A 23,661-nucleotide genomic window follows, 5' to 3' on the forward strand; every position below is an offset into this window, starting at 1 on the left:
CTGACTTGATTAGGAACACCTGTGATATGCCTCTTTATTATCAGAAGCCTCCTGAAACAAATCAGATTAGCATGTTTCTGCTTTCATTCTTCCCACAGCATTTTAAGCTGAAAGTAAGAGGAAGAAAAAAAAAAAAGGGGGGGGGGGAGTGGGGGTGTTGTTCTCCCCCCACCTCCCCCCCAATCTCTCCCTTCATCCTCAAACAAACAAACAGGTAAGTGTTAACTACTTAATGGATGTGTGATTACTACTGTCATATTTCCTAAAATATGCTATTGACTGTTAAGTATGTAACTTCTAGTGTTTTTCTTTAAGGAACTTTAATTTTTTTTTTCTCTTCAAGCAGTACCATTATTCGCTTTATTCAAGTGTAGCCTACAAATACTAGCTACTTAAAAACATATAATGGAAATATTACAGTCATAATACACTCTGAGAGATTAAGTAAAATTTTAAAACCTTAAAAAAAAAAAAAAAAGCCATGAGACTAATTAGCCATGATCAGGTAAGAACAGAGTATAACTTGATAGAGGTAGTAACTATAGTCAAATATCTACTGGAGGAAACGATGCATTCACACAGGCAAATTCTTAAATTTATTTTGACTTTATTTTGACTTTTTCACTGTAGATACCATGACAAGACACATCCTATGCCTAAGGAATGAGTAGCATATGCCTAGATCAGGTCACCTGTTTACAAATATTTCCACAAGTTTGTTCTTTATTCTTTAAGTGTATTCCAGAAAATGCTAAAAAAACCCCTCACAGCTATGGAACCACAATAAGCATCCTGCTTTAACAAGGAAAAGGAATTTGTCTTTATTTTCATGTATTCCACACATCTTCTATTACACCTTTTTAAAAAAAGTTTCTGTTCGTAACCCAGAAACACGAAAGTTCTTCTGAAAATTCCGCCCCCACCCCCCGCCTTGCTTATATTGAGATTTAACATACTTAATACTGAAACTGGACTTATAGAAAACCATTTAAAATGAAAATACAAACTGAAGCCCTATTCGATGTGTAATTATCTTTTTCTCAGACCAAATCTTCAAGTGAATTTCAGTTAATCTGAAATAAAATAATCAGTTGCAACTAGATTCAAGGTTGAAAAGTTTATTAATAATCTATTTACTGTGGATACACTCATTGCAGTGTCTGAAAACAAACTAAATAGTCACGGGGTGGGGGGGTCCTATTTCTAACAGTGGTTTCCTTTAGACATTAATAACGATCACTGAAAGTCACTGCTATTTTTCAGTTTTGAGCAATATAACAATATCATCTTCAGTTTTAGAAGACATCTCAGGAAGCTTCTAACAAAATGAAAGCTAAATGTACATAATTTGCATTTTCTACTGTTGTGTATATGTGGTAATAAATGTGTGTGCGTGAGGTCATCTTTATACACTAGCAACTGTTCATTACCGAGATATGGAAAAGTGTTTAGAATTATATAAAGTTAAAAACCATAATATTTTCTGTAAAGAGAACCTGTTTTTATTAACGATACACTAAAATATTATTAGATGCAAATATTAAAGTAAAAAATTGCCAAACTTTAAGTGTTAGCTGCACTAGAGCTCAAGTTCTACTACCCTCCTCTAATATTCATGCAAGCCTGCTGGAGTTCTCACACAACAACATACGAAGCTGAGATCAAAACTATTCCTCAGCTGTGGTACTATAAACTGCCTAGTGAATAGATATAGCCCAAAGTTTCTTTATTAGAATTAGAGTGTTTTAAAAACCTACAATAAAGGGTTAAAAAAATAATCAGTACAGACATTGCTTTACACCCTCTTAAACATGGGTAGAAATTTTTATACCTAGCTCATTCTAACCATTTCTGAAATTGTCCAGTATCCAAAATTAAGATATTTTTCAATAAAGAAATTCCTTTTGAAACCTAACTTATCTAGCTTGTTATGTACTAACACATCAGTTACCTAAAAATTCTATGTAACTCCTGCCAATAGTGCACAAAACAAAAATAAAATTGCAAAGCAACATTTTCACTGAGTGAAAAAAAAGTTGCTGGAAATCTGTGGCTACACATCTCCACTCTGTCTGAAGTCCCCTTTGTCTTTGGGGGCATATCAATTTTTTTGTTTCCTATCTTCAAAATACATTGCTGGTTCTATTAAAAAAATAGATGACTGTGAGAGGAGTCACAGAGGACTATGTACAAGAGTAATTTGGGCAGCCTGTTCAAACAAAATTTTCCAAGTATTACTGATAATAGAAGAGATCATAATTTTTGAGATCAGGTTCCAGCGTTAGATATTAAGTGTTTAGAACTTGTAATAATATATATATATATGTTAAAAAAAAATTAAAAATCTGTGGAGAACACTTATTGGTGTACATAAAGTTATTTTTAGTTTTAAAAACTTTATCATAAAAATACTTTTCTGTTTGTACACAAAAGCCTACAATTTCATTCCCTATTTCTTTCACAGAGACAAAACTAGTCCAAGATGCGCTCCACCTTTGACAGTTTGTAATGATGCGAATTGCTGGAATGACTTGCAATGGGCCTTTGGGTGTGGGTGGATGACTGTATCTACAAAACAGAATACCTGCAACATATTCGTAGAATAGAGTAAGCTTCTCAGTTCTCCCTTATATATTCAGTAGTTAATTGCTTCCCAATGCAAATAACAAAAACCAATAAGGACCTATAAAAGAAATGCTAACAGTTACATGGCTACTTTTTATGTAAAGAAAGGTTGTGTGCTTGTACACATGTCAAAGTGTTACAGAAAAGCATTGCTACACCTGTTGGGATGGCTTTTGACATTCAAGATGGATGAGATGTGCACCTTCCCTACAGTGTTCGCAGGCAGGGTGTACATAGACAGGTAGTGTGTATGCAGTCCCAGTTGCACTTCACTACAGAATCTGACTTACTATTCATAAGGATAATTAAAGGAAATAAAGACTACAATTTAGCAGCAAAATTCTTTCCATGACATTACATTTTGGATGGAATAGTAAGAAGTCCAGAATTCCAGAAGCTAAGCAAAAAACCCAACCAAACAGAAAAAGAAGCCCATGACACCTTGTTATCGTATAAATAGTCTGCTTTTAAAATGTTACTACAGTAAGCTTCCTATATAATACTACCCTAACACATGAAGAAGTCATATAGATATATAGTCACACTTTTAAATTACTGTTATTTCTGAAAATTAAAAAACTCAAGAGTTACTCCAAGCTTCAGTAGATTTATATCTATAAAATGAAAGGGTACCTCTTAGAAACTTTCAGTATAACTTAATGGGCTAAAAAAAAAAAAAAAAAGACAACTGAAGCTTATTTGGATGTTTTTCCTAAGAATCAAGATAAAGGATTAGACTGAAAAGAACAAATTAAAAAAAAAAATTTAAAAAAAATACACAAACACTCTGCTACATGGTATATCTAAGCAATATTCTATTAAGCATAGAACTTTAACTTTCACTTGTCGATATAATATAAATATATATGTTTAGATCTTTAAGTTCATTTGATATTTCCTCCCAATGTAACTTTTCCAGGGCCAAGTAATCCCAGTTAATGTTTGACATTTTAACTAAGGTGAAAAATGCAAGCAGTTCTACAAGGGTCTATTTAAGCTACGTGATTCCCCCCCCCCCAAATATCTCAAAATAAGGAGTACATAAAATATTAGAAAGGAAAACCTACTTAACATACACTATATATTGGTATTAGATTGCTTACTGCTTTCATTTTAGCCACACCCACCTTTATGTAATTGTAAAATATGGGAATGGTGCAGCTGAGAAATAAAAAAGCTGAAAAGAACAGTTGTTTTATGTAGTCAAATAGGTGCTAAGCACAGATTTTAATTAAAATGAAAAATAGGTATAAATTGCATGCTGTTGAACATGACTGTCGAATAGTGGGGAAAAAATGCATACGCACCTGTACAATACTGAATTATAGATTTTTTTTTTTTTCCCCTAAATTAGCTATGAGTCAGGACAGTTATTTCCTTGAAAGTGAAAGTCAGTGTCTGTGAGTGCACTTCCACTGTTGAATAGTGTAAATCTCTTCAAATCCTGCTATTTCGAAGTATACCCAGCTACAATGAAACAGCTTTGTGCACATTCCCATACTAACTGTTAAAAACGTTTCTGAAAACACTCTGAAAGTAATGATGTAAATCTAAAGAAACAAGGGCTAAATTTCAATAGGGTCTTACTAGTATCACAATTTGAGAGATTAAACTGAATTTTCTAGCTATCAGGGCATAAAGGTACAAATTGCAGAGGCAAACGAGGCAGCTATTCTCAGGAAAAAAGGTCCAAAAAAGTGTAATTTGTGTACTGGATTAAGAGGCTCCAGGGAAACTAAGGACTAGAGGCAGAAAAGCCTCCTTGAACTATTGTATTTCTGCGTTACACAGAAAATACCTTGAATCACAATCCAGTTGCCATGCTGGAAACGCTAAGTTTTGCATTTCACTTTAAGACTACACGCTCTCAGCCATGTACACAGAAATCTTTTGTACAGCACTTCTGCACCCCAACTCTTCTCTACGTCCCTCCTACGTTCTTCGGTTAACTCGTTATTTTCGGTGGCGAGGGTGCTCAGCGCAAGGCGGCCGGTTCTGGCTTTGAAAGCCGCGGAGGGATGGGCGGGGGGGGGGTGGAGGGGTGGGGGGGGTGAAGAGGAGCGGGGAAAGGCTGTGACCCGGTCCAACCTCCCAGCCCCAGCACCGCGTCCCCGCAGGCAACCAGGGGGGGCAGCAGCCGGTCCAGTCGCCGCTGAACGGGCGCCTTAACGGGGGCCCGATGCTGCTGCATTCGCTGCGCATCCCGCGCACCCCGCCAGCTCGACGGCAGCCCCCAGCGCCCGCCGATCCCACGGCACGGGGGAAAATATCCATACGCCTTCCTGCCTCCGGGGAAAAAAAATAAATAAATAAAAAAATAAAATAAAAAACCCCCAACAAACCACCCCCGGCAACGAAAAACGGCCGGGCGGCCGAAAGTGAAGAGGGAAGTAGGAAGAGGAATAAAAAGTAACGCTAGAAATTGTAGCTGGGAAGGAGCCCGCTGGCCTGCCAGCGCCTGAGCTCACCGCGCTGCTGTGGAGCTGCCTGCCCCGCCGCACGGTGCTATCCCCGCCCGCCCTCCCACCGAGGAACCGCCGCAACAACAACAACCACCAGGAAAAAAAAAAAAAAAAAAAAAAAAAGAGATGTCTTGGGTGCGTGCAACTCCGAAACGCGAGCGCCCACGCCAAAGCCAGCCCCGAGAGGGTTAAACGGCGTCGTGGAGGAAAAGGCACCGTGTCACATATTCTGTGTGTGCGGCTGGGGGGGGATCGCTCGGCAGATACGACTGCGAGAGCGATCTCGGCGCCTATCACAATAAGCACGATCGCCCTTATACAGCGACGTTTGACCGAGAGCTGCTGGCCACCGAGGAATGACATAGAAACAGCCACCAAAAAATAGCTAAGCCAATGACAAATAGCGACCCGGGTGACAGAGACGGAGAATTTTGTAGGCGGAGAAGAGGAGGTGAATGGCCAGCTCTGATCACAGTATTAGGCTGGGCTATCTACGGGGAGGGTATTTACTCGTTTTTGGGGTGTGTAGGAGGGGAGGAAAAACACCTACAAATAGCTGGCACGATTCAAATGGCCTCGGATTATGTTCCCCCCCCCCTAGTTCAGGAAGGAAACTCGCGTTTTAACGCTAAGAGGGGGGAAAAAATAGCCCTGTGCAATACGCGATGAACAGCACTTTGGTCCTCCGTTAATACCCAAAGGGACAGAGATGATAAATGTGATAGCATGTGGCAGCATAACCGTCACCCAGGTTTCTGCTAAAGGCGGCTCCGATATCGTGACACGGGAAATTAAGCGCTTAAGTGGGAGGTGGAGAAAGCGCTTAAACGGAGAAGTTAATCTGCTAACATGGAAAGGAAACAAACGGAGAAAAAAAAGCGAAGGTTGTCCTCTTATTTGGGGGGGTGGGGGGGGTGGGAGAAGGGAGGGGGAAGAGAAAGAGCGAAGGGGCATTAATCCGGGTTACGAAAACACGGGGAGAGAGGAAGGAGGAGGCGCGGGGGGGGGGGGGGGGGGCGGCTGGTGGCGAGAAAGGGAGATGTGCATGGAAGTGGGGAAGTCATCCTGGCTGCTGCTGCTGCAGAGCCGGGAAGCAGGAGCCGCCGTGTCCCGAGCGCTGCCCCGAAATTTCCACGGCGGAGAGGCGGGGGAGAAGGCGGGAGGGAGGGATCGGCGTGGGGGGGGGTGGTAAGGAGCGGGGAGGGGGGGGTAGATCAGAGGAGAGCCTGTCATGTCATGTCACGGGGGAGCGGGGCGCACACCGGGGCCGCGGCGCGACCCCTCCGCTCCGGCTGTCCCGCGTCTTCCCCCCCCCCCCTCCTCCCCACCGCCTTCCCCGCCCGCCCCCGCTCCCCTCTCCCCGGGGCGGACCGCCGGGGGTGTAAGCGGGGCTGCCGGGATCCCCGCCCGGGCGAGATGCTGCCCGCCGCCGCCGCCCCGGCGAAGCGGGGTTACCTGCCGGAGGAAGGCAGCCGCTCCCGCCCGCTCCCACCCTCTGAGGCTGAGGGAAGCGAGTGACAGATCCGCCTCAGGAGCCAGCGGCGAGACCTGCCGCCGCCCCCGGGAGCGCTCCCTCCCGCCCGCCGGGCTCCTGAGGAGACTTTTCCCGGCGGGGTACAGCTCGCCCCCCCCCTCCCCGTTTTCCGAAGACGGGCTTCCCCCGCCCGCCCGCTTCCCTCTGCCCCAGCCGCGCCCGGTCCCTCCCGGCTCTTACCGCCTAATGCCGGTGAGCGGCACCCGCTCCGAAGCGCGGCGCTGGTAGCGGCGGCGAGGGGGAGAGGAGGGGAGGGAGATGACTTTTAGCGGCAGCCGGGCGGGCGAGCGAACGGGCGGGCGGCCCGCCTGAGCCGCTGTGCTCCCCCGCGGCAGCGATGCGATCGGGCATCACTCGAAAATGGCGCCGAAAGAGCAGGGCTCTTCATTCAAATTCGTTAGAGCCAGCCCCGCTGCCCTGGGGCATGCCGGGAAGGGAAGGCGGGGGGGGGGGTGGCGTGCGGGGGGGGGGGTGGCGGTGGTGGAGCGGGGAAAGGCGGGGGGGGGGGGGGAGAGAGCGAGCGCGAGCCGCTCGGGCTGAGGCAGCGCTACGGACACGGCGCTCGCTGTCAATGCCGCCCCTCCCCCCCCCTCTCCCCCTTTCCCTCCCTCCCGCTCGCAGGCAGCGCGCGCTCCACGCCCTCCCCGCTAGCGCGCGCTCCCGCGCTGCCGACCCAACCGCCACTCACGGAGGGGGGGGGAGGAGGAGGAGGAGGAAGAAAAAGAAGAAGAAAAGGGGGGGGGGAAGAGAGAGAGAGAGAGAGAGAGAGAGAGAAATGTCACCCGGACTCCCGGCCCGTGGGGGGAGAGGTGGCGCGTTAGAGATTGGGGGGGGGGGCGGAGAGGGAGAGAGAGGGGAGCGAGACCTCCGCCGACTTGTCAAGGTAAAGCCGCCGGGGGGGGGCGGTGTGTGTGTGTGTGGAGGGGGGGTGGGGGGGGTGTGTGTGGAAGGGGGGGGCAGCGCGTTTTGGGAAGGTAGGGAAAGGAAGCCGGCGGGGGGAGGGGGGGGGATGTGCGCCAGAGGACCTGAGGAAAATATGAAGAGAGCCTCCCCCCCCTCACCACCCCCCCCCCCCCCGGCGCCTCAGAGGACCCCCGCGGCTCCCGCAGCGCTCAGGTTGCAGCCCCCCGCCCCCCCCCCCCCCCCGGGCCGAAGCCGGCGGGTTTTGAAGCGCTCGGCGCTTGCCCACACCGCGCGGAGGCGAGCCCGCGGGCCCGATCCCGCCTTGGCAGCCACCGATTCCCCCCCCCTCCGCCTCACCGGCAGCGGCCCGGCTCTCGCCCGCCGCGGCGGCGGCACAGACCCCCCCCCTCATAACCCCCCTCACACACACACACACCCCGTTGCCCGCCAACACCCCCCCGCCGCCGCTCCCCGCCCCCGCCCGGGCTTGCGAACAGCCTGTGCGGTGCTGTGTGGGCGCATCTCGGGTCAGATTGGGCCCGGAGTGCCGTACGCTGGTCATTTGAAAAAAAAAAGAAAAAAAGAAAAAAAAAAAAAATAAAAATCTATCTCTGGGAGGAACTTGAGGGAGCGAGGTTCAACTCTTGAGAGCCCTCCCGCCTCGGCTGCTCGCAGCGCTTCGGGGCGGGGAGGCGGTGGGGGGGGAACGGTGAACTTTCATTTTCACGCCGCACACCCCAAATCCGCCGCCCTCCCCGCGTCCCAAATTGTGACTGACCGTCAGGTACCTGGCGGTGGGGTCAGCGCTCCTGTGTACCCCCTCCTCCCCCCCCCCGCAGGCGGGGAAGGCGAGGTGGAGGTGGCGAGCGGCTGAAAAGCGGCGGAGGGGGAAGGCGGGCGACCGTGCCGCCCGAAGCGCTAGCCTGCACTTGACTTTGTGACTGCTGAAGGATCCCGTCCCGGCAGCTCTCCTCGGGCTGTGCGGACCCCTGCCTTCGCGGAGAGACCCGAGGCATCGCTGCCAGCGGCTCCTCAGGATTTTTGACTTCAGTGGGGTGTGTTTTTTTTGGTCTTTTTTTTTTTTCCATCCGATACGCTTTTAAAGAGGGAAAAGGAAAGCAGAGGCCTCAGACCTGCAAGCTGTTGTTCCCATGACTTTGGGGAGGATTTTCAAAAGTACATAATGAGAGTTTGGGAGCTCTGTTCCCACTGACTTTCAAAATCTTCACGTCTGTGAGCTAGTCCTCTTACACTCAGCTGGACTGCTTGCAGACGAAATGTTAGCAGGCTCAGGGCCTAATGCTTCTCATGATTCCACTGCTCCCTTCTAGAGCTGCACTGACAAAAATATAAGCAGAACAAGTTTTGAAGGGAGAGGTAATTTCTCTCTCTCTCTCTTTTTTTTTTTTTTTTTTTTTTAACCAACTGACACAGTTGAAAACAGCAAGCTTTTGGGCTCGAAAAGCTTAGACCATCATGGCTACGAAAACTACTGCTGCTGCTCAGAAAATATGTAATTCTGGAGCTCCTTAGTGAAAAAGTAGCGCAAAGCAACATGTAAGTAAGCACACAGCTAATATTATGCATTTATGCTATTACATTTTCCTCGGATTTGAAGTTTGGTGTTGCTAAAGAAACCGATTCCCAATTTTTTAAACCAAGCTCTCACTGAAAATTAGCCAGATGAAAAAACTTCAGTTCGTAAAACATTTGTGTTAAAAAGGAGGAAATATAAATGATTTGTGGTGTATTTACATTTTTGCTCTTATTTTATTAAAATTTACCGTGAGTGAAATTTTCAAAAAGTGTGCCTTTCAGCTGAAAAGAATGATAGTAAATGTCTTATAATTTTTTTTTCTGAAGGTTATGTGCCTGTGGAAAGAGGACTTTGCAGTAGAAATAGCAATGAAAGCAGTAAAGAAAAATTTAAAAAATATGATGTTGCTGATACCACTTCCCTGTACTTAGGTTATGTATAGTTTTGCCCTAAAATAATTCCAGTTATTGTTTTTCACCCATTCTTCCAGCCGTAATATAAGTTATAAAAGATAGCAGGTCGTTCTGCTTAACAGGACATGGTACTCTCTTACGTGAATCGCAGTATTGTCCTTTCAGATGTCATTCCTAAGGTTTCATTAAGATTGTTGATAAAAGTGAAATTTTTACATCCCCTAATATATCTAATACTTGCTCTCAGTTTCCATACTTGATGCACACAGGCCCAGATCCTGTACAGACGGAGATGTGTAGTATTATGTGTAAGCACACTGAGTAGTTCTCTTCGTTATTATGCTCTTGTAGTTCAGACCTAAGAAACTAATAGTGATATTACACAACCATTATTCTCAGTACTACTTAGGACTGCATGAAACATAAACCTAACGTAATAGTCTTCATTCACATCTGCCATTCATATCTCTTAAGTTAAATAATGCACAATTATAATAATTTAAGGATCAGAACGGGTAAATATTTAACTGAGTGTCAGAACAAGTGAGAAAGGCAACTGCTATAGTCTAAAAATCCATGTCATATGAGGTGGGTATTGCATTCTCTGGCTGTAGCATCTGGGGGAGGATCATCAGTTTGTTTCCTCAGTGACTAGTGAAGCCAAAAAGTCACAGCAGGAACACAGCTGAGGACAGAAGGGAGAGAAGAGGATTTTGAGCCTCACCAAAAGTGATGTCAATTCTTCAGAGCGAATTTCCATCCCAAGCAACTTGGGCTCATCAGAGTGGTGGAAGTCTTATCTGCTGTGGTAGCAAGTGTGAGGTTAAGCTGCAGTTTCTATAATGGACTCCTTTCCTCCTACAGTTCTCATTACAGCACTACCTGAACACCTTGTAGTAGTGCCTGTTCTCTGTTACAGATTCCTCTCCTCAGAGAGTGTCATTATACTGTCAGAGACTCCCCTCACACTGTAGTAAGTGACATGACCAGCATTTGTCATATTATCTGTTCTTTTGCTGCCAGGGGAAGGAGCATGTGCAGTTGAATGTTTTCGGTTTACTTTATCTGTCTTTTCTTCCATATACGTGTTACGTATTTACATTAGTGAGGCAAGGTCAAAGTAATGTGTTTTGTTCTTCAAGCAAAATGCAGTTAGGTTTCTGATGGCCCTTGGCTTCTAGGCACATTCATTCCATAGACTTGCACCAGCCCCGAGAAAGTTCTGTCTCTAGAAATGATAGCTTTCCCCGTCTTGTTGCACAAGTTCTTTTATGTCAGAAGAGGGAAACTGTTGACAACTGGATCCAGTCTGGAGACCTAGTAGGCATTTCTTTAGGAATCCTGGATTTAGGCCCTGGAGGATCTTGACACCCTGAATTTGTAATTTAAAATTCTAGAGAAAATCAGTATAGAGCGGAAGAGAGGGACTTAACAATAACCCACATCCCCTCAGCTTCCTGTACTTGGAGTTTCCTATATGCAGCAGACTTTGTGCTTGGATATACTGAATTGCCTAGGTCCAGTTGAGAGGTGGCAAAACCAAAGCAAGGTACTTATCTGCCAAAATGGCACAGAAGCTCACAGCTAGTCAGGGGTGGTTAGAGAGCTGGAGGCTGTCTTCTGACTCAGGCACACATTACTTTACAAATTACCTAGCTATGTGTTTCTAAGATTTATTTTACAACTATGAGGATTAGAGGAACTTGTTGTAATGAAAACTGGCACCGTGTCATTACCGTGTAACTTTTTAGTTAGATTCTTTGGCTTGCCTGAGTACTTGCGTGTTTTTCCATTACCTTCATCTGGTCCAGTTCCTAGGTAAGTTAGACCAGTTGGAGGGCACCACGGTACACCCACATCTCTTCAGTAATTGCACATCTACATATTATTTTGGTACCCTGTGCTTGTATGACATATGGACATACAGCCAGTGGGAATTCCAAATTTTTTTCTGTTTATTTTTCAAATTTGAGCCCTGCCTTTCCCCCCATCCTCATCCAGCCTTCTAGATCCCTGTTATAGATTCATCTAAGCCTCCCTTCAGACCTCTTCTGTAAATTCGATATCAGTTGGAGTTTAAAGTTTCAGTTTAATAACCTAGTAACCGTAGTTGAACGTCCTCTTCCACGTATGAGTTTTCTACTTCCTTCTGTAGCCATTCACTCTGTGATTTACCCTGACAAATACAGGATTTGGAATTCATTACTTTTGCAATTTCAGTCTGCTAGCAATGATAGAGGTTGTAATCTAGAAAGGATTGAAGTGGACAGCATTTACTATTGTACAGTGAAAACAGAGTTCTGAATTTGCCAGTATAGACCTGATCTAGGGATGCTTCTGTAGGCAGTAAGGACTGCCAGAAGTATGTGCTGGCTTAGGGCTTGCATCTGCTTTATTAGATTTCCTATAAACTTCCAGATGAAAAAAAAACCAACCTAGCATTTTTTTTTTACTGTAGACTACCTCCTGAGTTTGCAATAGCCGACTTTCAATTTAAGGGTTTTTTTCAGCCTCTAAAATGCTCAATGTAGCATAAAGACTAATGGTGTAGTCGAAAGGTTGGACTCACTATATTTCATTCAGATCTTATAATACCCACTCTAACATAGCTATAGGCCTGACTCATAATAATGAACATATCCCTGAGGATTTAAGAAAGATTTGTTATTAAACTTAGGTTCTGTGGTAAACTTTTGCTAAAACAGCTTAACTGTAACTTCTGAATGTTTTAATATTTTTGTGGATTTAATGGTTGTGAAAAGTGCTGGCTTGGTATCTGTGAAAACTGAAGCCTATTCTTTATTCGTGGATTAATTACAGCAGAGCAGTTGCCAAGTGATCTTCTCCACAGCACCCATGAACTTCAGCCTTGAACTGAAGAGGACTCATCAAATGGTGAGAAAATAGAGTGGTTGTCATGACTATTAAGTTATTGAGGGGATGACGTATTATTTTTTTCTTCTTAGCATTGGTTCTGTTATTTAACAGGTATTGGAGTTAGATTTTCATAGGGTAGTTGCTGGGACCATAACCTAACTTCTCCCCCTCCCCCAGTATTTCAGCTCTTAATTTCTCAAGCTTTGCTATCTTCTTAGCTGTCCTTGACTTTTCAAAAACAATTGTCAGCGATGCACTGAATTCATTAGCTAATTTCTTTATTGCTTGCTTTAGCCTCCTGTGCGTGTGCTTAACTCTGTTCACATGAGTAGTTTTGTCAGTAGCACTACTTAGAGGAGTGAAGTTCAGATGCGTGGAATTGTTTGAAAGATGGAAGCTTAAACTTTGCAGATACGTATGCCTGCATTTAAATGAAACGCTACTGAAATGAATGCAGGCGTGAGGGATCTAGAAATCAGGCTTTAGCTGGTACTAATTTGTTTGCTTTTATGCTGCTCAGTTTATTTCTTTTAAGACAGCTTGATGTAAGTTGTTCATTTGCTTCTCTAGTTTCCCAATTTCTGTGAAATTTTGAAATCTGAGCTTCAAAACATTTACAAAATTTTAGTAATGCTTCTAATTCTCCTGAGAAGAACAAAACAGTATTTTATTTAACCATTTTATGACAAGGTGACTGAATCTATAGAGGAACTAATTCTATCTCTAACTCGCTGCCTTAATCAGGTCTTTAATCTTACTCTAGTGCCCTACCTTCATTAAGTAATGATTCTTATATGTATGGATTTATTAAGCATACATCTTAAAAACAGCTATGGATAAAGGATGGAATATTGGTAGCAGGGGGTTATGTGTGTAAGAATATAGTTGTAGAGTGTTGATATTGGTTTCCTGGTCATCTAGATAGGGGACAGCTTAAAATAATGGTGCACAGAGTGATCCATAGTTCAGGAGACAGATCACAATGATCATAAGTTCACAGAATGCTGAGAGGTGCCCCAGACCTTTTTTTGGTATCTCAAGAAGCGAGTGGCTCAATTTCTGTTTTCCTTTAATAACTGTATTGTAGAGTAAGGAGTAAAAGGGACAGAACCCTACTAGCGGCTTATGATTTCCACATTTTCTCCTATCTCTATGGTTGTTACCATAGAGATTGGAATACGGGATATTAACCCTCTCCCAGCTATTTACCAAATTGGGTTTGGAAGTGCAAGTGTGTTTAAATAGACAGGAGAGATGGCGAGCCCTTTATACCAATAACTGATCTACACCCTGTGTTAAGAATTACTTTAGTACTGTTATTAACCACTGAACTAATTTAACCTTTGCTAGGGTTATTTACCATTTCATGTATTAAAAATAAGATTTAATACTTAAGCCAGAAAGAATCAGTAGTTGTGAGGCAGAGTGCGTTGAGATATAGCCCAGAGGTCATTTATTTTTAATACAGATCCAACAATCTGTTTCTTTTTTTTCTTTCTCAGCCACTTTTTCTTTAGTTTTCTTTTTGAGACCTGATTCTTGAATTAACTTTAAGCACTTAACTATTTACATTCTGCTTCATCAAACAATTAATCTTGTACTTAAGTCACAATACTTCCGTGAGTATGGCTTTTGAGAGAAGAGTTTGAATCCACATTAGTCCTTTGCGTCTTGTACTTGACTTTGCCTATCTGATAACCAGTAGGCTGGATCCAGACTAGTGCCAAGGTGTGAGTCTGCATGTTAGCAGGGTAAGGAGTTGGGGCTCAGGTTTGAATGTGTGCTCGATACTACAGACATAGTGGATGATTACAAGAAGATTTAAATTTATTTTTTAATTTAAGCACTTTTTTAGTTGTTTAGCTGAGCAGAGTTTAGATACTCCATATGTTTAAAGTTAAATGGTTCAAGTTAACTGGCTTAAAGGTTTTCCTGAAGCGTTTTTGGAATTGATGTGATTCTTTTGCTTCAGTAAAAGAAGAGCTAGGCCAGCGTCAAACAGTTTTGAAAAGACCATTCTCATTGCTCTGCTAAGAAGATAATTTTGTTTCTTTTATTCCATCCCCTTTTTGGTTAAATCACTTTCACTTCCCTGACTCTTCTTATACCCACTGTTTCCTGCTAATCTTTCCTCTAATGTTCAGTTTTCTATTAACTTTTCCACACTGACTATTCTTTGCCTCTTCTTTTTACTGGAGTTTTGGAGAGGTCATTGTACTTTTTCAGTTTCTTTCCTTCTTTAATCAGTTCCTGGAATCCAACAACAAATAAACCCCTCTGATTTCAACTATGCCTTTTTGGTCAGAAACACACAAGTCAAAATTTAGTGCTGGATCGATAGAAAGCGTAAGCAGAGTACTGTGGATGCCATTTATAAAAAAGGGAACTGGGACTTGCATATTATTAAAAATTATTCCCTAGATTGGGATATCAGGATCTGGATCCAGGCAGTAGGATCAGGATTTTAAGGTGATTCTTTAAAAATCACTATGCTTGTTCTTAAAAAAAAACCCCAAAACAACAAAAACAAAAACAAAACCAACCAAAAACCCCACTAAAGAAAAGTCCAGGTATACTGAATAGATTCATTAGACTTGATGTCAGTGTTCTTTTATTGAGCTACATACCACTGAACCTCTCTTAAGCCTTAGGAGAGACAGCATGGAATTGGAAGAGAAGCAGGGGTCTCCATGAAGGGCAGTCAACTACAGTCTTGGTAAGTTCAAAAAATATATATAAAATTTTATTTCCGTTAAATTTTCACCTTTATGAAGCAACATATATTTAGGGCCCTGTTCACAGTGGGAAAACAAAGCCAGTTTTATTGAAACAGTCTCTGCATTCTCTGGATTCATTTATGCCATCACCACGTAAAAATCTGTGTTTTATTATAGCTGAGTTTGTGGTGTAACTCCTGAATGAAAACAATAAGTGACATAAAATTCATTAGTTATTTTCACAGTGATTATGCTACAGTGTTTTCATGCCCAGTTTGTGAACAAAACAAGATATATAGGATTGTGTTGTCTCCTAATAACTTTTGCATCCACCGCTTAGTTTCAGCTGCATTTGATATAGAGAGAGAGGTCACAAAGTCAAGTTTCTACAATTTGAGTGAAACTTAGCAGCTGGGAGTAGAGAAAGGACTCAAATTAGTGCCCCCAGGGTAGAAAAAGCTGCAGCATGGACTCGGAAATTTTCTGTTCTGTTCCACCTGTTGACTTGCCAGTCAGCGTGCTTGGTTGGTCTGGCAGTCAACACATGCGTAGCTCAGACCTAGCCACAATGTGAGCTGCCTCTTTTTCTCCTAGAAGTCAGAAGCTGGTGTTTTCTGTGGGAATTTAAGGAAATCTGTTTAGAAGGGAATGGGAAACCAGCCAGCGTAGTGCCAGCTTGGGATTACTGCACAAGTGTGTTGGTGGCACGCACAAGCACACTGATAGGTAACTAGACTTCATTACTTCTGCTAGTCATGAAAAAACTCTTGGTTTTGCCAGGGCCTTCTAGTCTCCCAAACCACTTGTGAATCATTCCATTTTATGGTAGTTTCTATACCTGGATTAGATGCATGTTTTTCCTGTCCACGTCAGAGAAGGGAACTGTTGAGACAGCTTCAGTATTTCATTTCTTTGACTGTTTGGATGTCAGCTCTGAGCTATTCCTTAGGCTGTCAAAATTGTAAAACTGTGTTTTCAGCTTTCCCCAGAAACTGACTGTAATTTAGACTGCAGCTATGTGTCCCTGACCCATCCTACAACCTACACTCTTGGAGCAGTGCAGGAAACATGCATTGTATTCCAATTAACTTCCTTTGTGAAGAAAGATGTGGAGCTAGGCACAGGGACAGAAAGCAATATTAGGATCTGGCTGTATCAAGTTGCCACATTACATTGCAACTTGGGAATTGCTAAATCTGTAGCTGCATGATTAAGGGCACCATGATTGTCCTGAAAGGTATGGTCTGTCCATGCCTCTCAGTCAGTGAGAAATGCGCAGATCACACTTGCCAGAGGTACTGGTTCACTTGTTTTGCAGGCTCAGGTAGGCAGCGCTAACTTGGCAGATACCTGATATTTTTAAATTTTCTGCGTAATGTTAGACGGGGGGTCAAGATACCTTATATACTTTTTAAACAGAACTTAGCACTGTAGCACTATTCCTTAGAAACAGTTGAATTTCTCAGAATAACAGAAGCCTAAGAGTCATGCATATGAAACATAAAATTTAAAAGCAGTAACATGAGAAGAAGCACTTCTAATTCAATATTGTAAGACAACTGCCTTGAAATTTTTCATAAAGTCTGAAATGTGTATTTTAAATTTTTTTGTTTGTCCTCCTGCCCAGTTGAAAACCATCAGCCTGGCAGCAAGGACTGAAAAACTGTGATACTCTTCTCCATTTTCTGCTTATTTTCATGTCTGTTGTTTCACAAAGTCAAAGCCAGTGAGAGAACAACTGGTCATTTAAAAAAAAAAAAAAAAGACTGCATTCTATTTTTATGGAACTTTTGGTTCTTCTGTTAGATTCTCAAATCCTTTCATTTGGTCCCAGCTTTTTCTTTAGAAAACTATCGTTGTTTCCCTAATGCTACCTGTATTAAAGGAATGAAGAATTGTCTTCTGCATGTTTCTAGGATCTAGTGGTTGTTCTTATAACCTTTATCACCAGTACTCTTGCATAGTGTCACCAGTTAAATATTATTTCATTGAACCTATGGCTAACCTGTTTTTAAATGGTTTATAATATATAAAAACATTGTGACTTACAATATTTTCCTTTTAAAGATCAACATAGATGTGTTTTTAATAAGAAGAGTAAGGTCAGATCATGAATGTTAAGTTTTGTGTGAATAGCAAAGTGGTGGTATATTCTTGTTTAACATTATGTTGTGTGTTTCCAGTGCTTTAAATGATGTTCACTAAGAGCTTAAACTTAGCAAATAATTAATTATAGTTGATTTTCATAAGGATTTTTTTGTTTTAAAAAGCTGTCCCTTTTAGTCTAAAAATGTCTAATACTAAACTACTTTTTACCATGTATTTTCGCCTTGGTCTTGGATGTTGCCATATGTGGTCAGATACTTTTACGATCATGAAGACCTCAGTAAATTCACAGGCCTATGCTGTGTGCCCAAAATGGGTGGGACAGATTTTAAGAAGGCTTAAGCATTGGAAAGCGGCTTGCATCATAGGCCAAAGAAACTAGGGTAATTAATTTTTAGAAAATAATAAATAAAAAATTATATTTCAAATACATATCAGTAAAAGCTCTCATACTGTGCTCTCACTACATGTAAAATCCAGAAGCAATTTTAAGCCAACTTTATTTAAAGAAGGAGCTGCAAATCCCTATAAATAATATGCAACTTAAAGATGTATAGAACTCCTTTATTATGTGCTAAATGCTGTAATAAAACAGGCTATCAGTAGCTTTTGCTGCATGTTACTAATTTAATTTTTTTTATCCTGATATTTTTGCAGGTGTGTGGAGGAACAGGTTCTGTTCTCGCTGTTGCTACTCCCACATACGCGGACTCTGTAACTGATTATGTGTGGGTAGGGCCCTATTGAAATTCAGGAGATTCTGCAATAGTGCAGGGTTCTTTTTGTGAAAGTTCAGTTGCAAGATCAGGACCCTACTGTGACTCCTTACTGTGAATTCTGTCAGTGTATCATTGATTGTGCTGGAACCTGCCTTTTGGGATAATGTAAGTCCTGCTCTTCCCCCAAATGTACATTAGACATGAAATAATCATAAAACATTTCTAATTAGAAAATTAGTATCATTTACATGCATTCTTTTAATTATGTTTTTTTGGCAGTACCAAATAATATATTCCTCAAAACTTCTTAATGGCACTGAGGCTTTGTGGATAGTTGGTCACATGATGAGAAAATTCAGCTGTAAGTACATTGAAATGATTGAATTTTTCAATAGTTAGTCTTTACTGATGTTGACAAACTAATAATGATAAAAAGGTGAATCAAGAGGTTTGACTTATGTCAATTGACTTCAGTTCTTTTTAGAAAATATATAAAATATATCCATTAAGGATTTCGTTACTCTTGGGTAATTCACCATGTGAACCTGGAGTCCTTCCATACTGCTGTTAGGCAGGGAATTTTAATTTATTTGTTTTCTTTATTTTCAGAATAGTGTGTCTCTGACTTGCTCTGTATTTTCAGCCATAAACTTTCTGAAATTTATAGATCTATAAAAACTGTTTATACCACCAATATTTGTGTAGATATTGCACACTGATTTACTAACATAATTGTCTTGCTGAGTTGAACATTGAAATGTTAATAAATATATGCTTGCACTTGTGTCAATGTAACTTGGTTAAATTAAACTAAACTGAGCTGGCATTATGAGTGAATTTGATGATGCATGCTGATTAGCTATAGTCTTAGGCAGGAACTACATACTTTATTGTACCTAAGTACTTTGTGCTTAATCAATAATAATTACCCATATCATATGTCAGTGGATTCACCCAAAATAACTATAAATATCTATGCTTGGATTAAGAAGGAAGCTCTTTTCCTGTAGCTATGGGTACAGTCATTGCTATGAGTCCTATTTTTATATACAAATGAGCAAAAACTACACGTAGGTGTTTACCCTGTATAACAAAAGGGGTATTATAAACTCCATGCCCTTTTTTGTGATGCCGTATTTCCTTTCTGGTATTCAAATACACAAGTGTTTTCAATGGGGTCTTAGTATCTGAAAAACGGAAGAACTGGAAATGTTATTGAATTTGTGAATAATTATTAAGGGGCTGTAAAGGTCTAGAGCAGTTGTATGTAAGGACAATTAGACATTCTTTCCCGTGGAGCAAGGACACAGATAATAATTGGTGAGTAAAGATTAAGGAGGACAGGATTTTTTTTTTTTTTATTGCTTGACACAAGAGCAGCATGAAGTTTGAAGAAAGAGCAAGACCAAAGAAGAAATCATAAACTCAGATCAAAAGCAGACTAGAGAGTCCAAATAAAAAACAAACAAACAAACAAAAAACAAAATAAGGAAAACCAAAAACCAGAAAATGGATGGCAAAAATATGGCCAAAAGGAGAACTAAATGCATACCTACTGGTATTTCTCATTGCACTGAATATGTGATAGATTTAAGTTTAAAACTTTCAGTAAGTGTTTTTCTATAATTTTTTTTTTCTTCTGGAGAGGAGTATATGGGCTTTGAAGAAGACTCAGTGACTAGTTGTAAATTACCTGTATAAATTGGAGACTTGAGATGACAGTTACAGCTAAGAACAGAGGACAATGGGTTATGTATGCTAAACTATGATTAGTGCTAAGCAGAAGCCATAATTTCTTCTTCAAACACAGAACTTAATGATTTTGAAATGTATCATCTTCAACAGAGCTCAAAACATAATTTCATTATGTTCATTACAGGATGGGAACTTTCGAAGTTCTAGTTTAAAAACAGTGATTCTTTTGAGATTTTGCAATATAAAATGAAATTGAGATTTTTCAATATGAAATGAAATCAAGATTTGAGAACATTGGATGTTTCATTTTGCATTAAAAAAAATCTCGATCAGCATATTTTGTTTTTAAAATGTTTAGACCTAATGGTTTACTATTTTCACCTTTTAATCCTATGGGCCATATTTATTCTTACTTGCACTAAGTTGGGTAAAAGAACGAAAAGGAGAGGGAGATAAAGGTGACTGCAAAAAAACCCCAAACACAGCCCTCTAGCTCTGCCCGCCCTGCCCCAAACCAGATCAAAAGAAGTGCCTCAGGATAGATCTAGTTTCAGAGGAGAAAAGTGACATGCTAGTGAGTGGGATATGAGGAATCCCCTGGGTGTTTCATAGGTATCCACGTTTTTCACTCATCACCACTGAGAGACAGATCACCTAGGCGTGACTGCTTCTCCTTCCTGTGATGGCAACTTCTCAGTACTTTTGAGGGAGATAACGTCAGGGCATAGCTCTGTCCCCCATGCGGTAGCGCTGCTACAAATACTATTTGGAAGAAAAGGAACTCTGAATTGTCTCCGGCTGTAACCAGCTCTCCACTACTCACTGCTGCTAACCCCCATTGCTGAGCACCTGATCTGATTGTTTCTTTGGTTAACTCATGCCGTGATGCCGTAAATGACTGAAACTAGGAGAACAGCAAGAAAGCAGATACCAAGAGAAGGAGTTGATGTTGTGGAATGTAGGGAGTGGGCATTTGCTACACAGCTACACATTGTGTGGGCTTGGGAATACTTCAAGAGCTGGAATACCAAACTACAGCAACAGAAAGTAAGTTTCCTTTAGTGGCAGACTGAGGCAATAGCCCTGGTTCTATGCATTAAGAAGAGCCAAGGAATGTGCATTGAACATTCAGCATGTTAGTAGTTGTAAGTTTAAGTTGTGAGATCTTCTCTGCTGCTGTTTGCACTTGGCTTGTATCGTGACTGTCCTGTCTTCAAGCTGGATGTAGCATGTTTTTTTTAATGTTGAATGAGGCACCCATCATATTATAACGTCACGAACATTGTTTTTCTTCAACCCTTGAAAGTCAAAACATGGTAACCTAGATAGCTGTAATAAGTTAGTAATAAACGTGACATGAAAGAATTTTCTCATTTCACAGTATTTATAGGAAAAACAATGTTTTATGTGTTTCATATACGTCCTCCCATCTTATTTTCCACTCCTAAGCAGATCTAATGCATGAAAATTTTCTTCAGTAGTGCCCTCAGTTCTTTATTTTGGTAGGTTTTTTTCATAATTAGGTTAGGGCCCTCACAAAACCTCTCTGCATCCTCTATGAATGACACCATCATGCTGTCATTTGTTTTAAGCCATCAAATCTAGGCTAAACCTGAGTTTTGGGAATCTTTTTCCAACCCCTTAAGGATGGTCTTTCTTCTCTGTCAGATGATAATATTTTTCATCCAGGTTTTCTGTGGATCATGTCTTTATTAGAAAGTCTTTTTCTTTTGCCCTGACAAATGCAGTCTTGCCATGCTTGTTATCTAGTCAAAAAGTGCTACTCTGCTGTAAATACCAGTTTCCAAACTTAGTCCTTTGGTATTTTCAATTTCCTCCTTCAGTTTAAAGCAATAAAGATAAGTTATCTGTCTTTATTTTCAAGGCCCATCAAGACTACTTCTACCTGATACCTCTCCTTCAGTATCAAGAGGTTGACTCTGGTTTTGATCAACATATGATGCCAGCTTCCGTCATTCGGTCGTTAACTTTTTAGACCACATTGGATGTTTTCTCCTCAGCTGCCTCTCATGTGTTGGTTGACTTCTTCATAAACAGAACCATTTACTGTCTTCCTTTAAGTATCTTCTTAAAAGTTTTATGTACTGTGAAGCTTAAAACAATCCAACTAGGGAACAGTTATATTGCAGGTATATTAATGCCAACGCCTATCACAGTAGTACTGTTTCACTGTGTTTGTACTCTGCCATAATTTCGCTGCTCTCTCTTTATGTAGAATTCCAGCACATCTACTTTTTGTTGTGTATTTATTCATGGCCCAGCATAATGAGAAATGGTCCAGGGTGAGCACTCCCGATTTATGGTAATTCAAATAAATGATAATGAATACCCACTGGATACTGTAGTGTAGCTGCTGGATTCTGCTGTGCCTAATGTCACATCATATTTAACGCAGAAAGAAGGTGTTCCAGCTAGAGGCCTCACAAAAGGGAAGAAGTGAGTTGCAGCCAACAGATAACATGCTAGCCCCAGAGGCCTTCTCAACTGTCAAACCCAAGTCAATAGCTACTGGCATTGCGTCCTGAAAACATCCCTCTCTTCCCTTCTCCACAGCAGTAAGAACAGACTCTCCCTTCTCATAGAAGGAAGTAAACGCAAATATTACAAAGTTCTGCAGTGTGTGCAAAAGGTTAAAGGACTTTTTATACTTCTGTAGTATCCTTCTGCTCCTTAGTGCATTCCCTTCCTGACACAGCATCTCTTGGTACAGAAATCTTGAATAGTCACAAGCAGTTGTTCCAGCCATACCGCTGGTGAGTACTTTTTCACATCTGATCTCTGTTGAGAAGGAACCTACACTAGCTTTGATTTGGGATCTTGGTACACTGCTATCTTGTAGTGCTCCATTTCCATTGTGCCTTGAAGGTAATGATTCTTCAGAAGAGTGGTGAGCATGAATTCTATCAGGAATTCCCCAGGTATGTCACCCTCTTTCTGGAAGTGGGTCTGTATGTATCTCTTTTCTTTCTTTCAAAGGGACACTGAAATGTCAGAGTACAGATTATACAGAGCTGATAGAATGTTTAGTGCCTAGCTGATACAGGGATGGTAGACTGGACTATGCAGACAAACGATGCTGTATGTACCGAAGAAAATATAGTCAAATAAGTTAATTTTATCAGAATAAACCACAAAACATAATTACAAATGGTCCTATATCTGAATAGGAGAAGTCTAGTAGGAGCTCTGGACTAGTTGATGGAACGGAGACAGTGACTGTGAAATACTGCGGGAGACTGGAGAGGCTATGCAACCCGAAAGCTTGATTGTAATAAGAGTTCTTGGTTGTCTATATATAGACTGGATAAACTTAACAGTAGGCCACATTAGGCCACCATGCACAGGCTGTATTTTAGGTATCATCAAGAACTACTTTTTGAACAAACCAGCTGGAGAATCCAGAAGAAGGGGGACAGCCCTTGATTTAGTGTAGATTAGCACACAAGAAGTGACTATAGAAGAGCCATTCAGTAGCAATATCTCGTATCATACTCAAGTTTCCCGTACTTGTGGGAGAGAAAAAGATAAAAAAATGTCCAGTATTGTTTAAAAAACAATTGCATGCAAATGAAGATACAGTTTAAATAAATCTTAAAAGAGACACTTTGCTTTCTGATTCTAACCCAAGTGAATAAGAATTGTCCAACACAACTGAACAGTAAAGGAAGTTACTAGAAATAAATAGAGGTTTTTCAAAAAGTGAAATCCAAACAAGCAAAGCAGAGAAGAGCACAATTCTGGCAAGTTAAATGTAGATCTATTGTAAGGCAGAACAAAAAGATTTTGAAATGCAACAGGCTAAAATCCTAAAAGCCAAACCCCATTTTTTTCAAGTGTAAATTTTGCTAGTGGGGAGGTGAGTTCAATAGATAATTGCAGATAAAGAGAATATTTAAAGACAAAGCCATCGCAGAAAGAAACAAATGAACTCTTTGCATTGGCAAGGTTTATTACGGGGAGATTAGGGGCATCCCCGCACAGAAGCTATTCTTTATAGGGAATATTTCAGATTTGAAATACCAGTAAAAGATTTTTTAACAAATTGATTGAAT

At 41.5% G+C, this 23,661-nt stretch overlaps 2 long non-coding RNA genes across 7 annotated transcripts in view; one reads left to right on the plus strand and one right to left on the minus strand.

Moving 5' to 3' along the window:
• The window catches only part of LOC104322097 (uncharacterized), a 79,555-nt gene that overhangs the window by 21,799 nt on the left and 34,095 nt on the right, over nt 1–23,661 (minus strand). The gene's annotated exons all lie outside the window — the stretch shown is intronic.
• LOC104324811 (uncharacterized) overlaps nt 7,369–23,661 on the plus strand; it is an 86,230-nt gene continuing 69,937 nt past the window's right edge. For 4 of the 6 annotated variants that reach the window (XR_011327940.1, XR_011327941.1, XR_011327942.1 and 1 more), the window contains exons 1-6: nt 7,369–7,504; nt 8,959–9,081; nt 12,295–12,369; nt 14,997–15,067; nt 17,832–18,058; nt 18,173–18,254. This is a non-coding gene — a long non-coding RNA (uncharacterized lncRNA). Of the gene's footprint in view, nt 7,505–8,035; nt 8,580–8,958; nt 9,082–12,294; nt 12,370–14,996; nt 15,068–17,831; nt 18,059–18,172; nt 18,255–21,473; nt 21,947–23,661 lie in introns of those variants that run through there. The other 2 variants (XR_011327943.1, XR_011327939.1) reach the window with 2 other exon arrangements.

The sequence above is a fragment of the Haliaeetus albicilla genome, chromosome 15, assembly GCF_947461875.1.
Source record: "Haliaeetus albicilla chromosome 15, bHalAlb1.1, whole genome shotgun sequence".
Taxonomy (NCBI): domain Eukaryota; kingdom Metazoa; phylum Chordata; class Aves; order Accipitriformes; family Accipitridae; genus Haliaeetus; species Haliaeetus albicilla.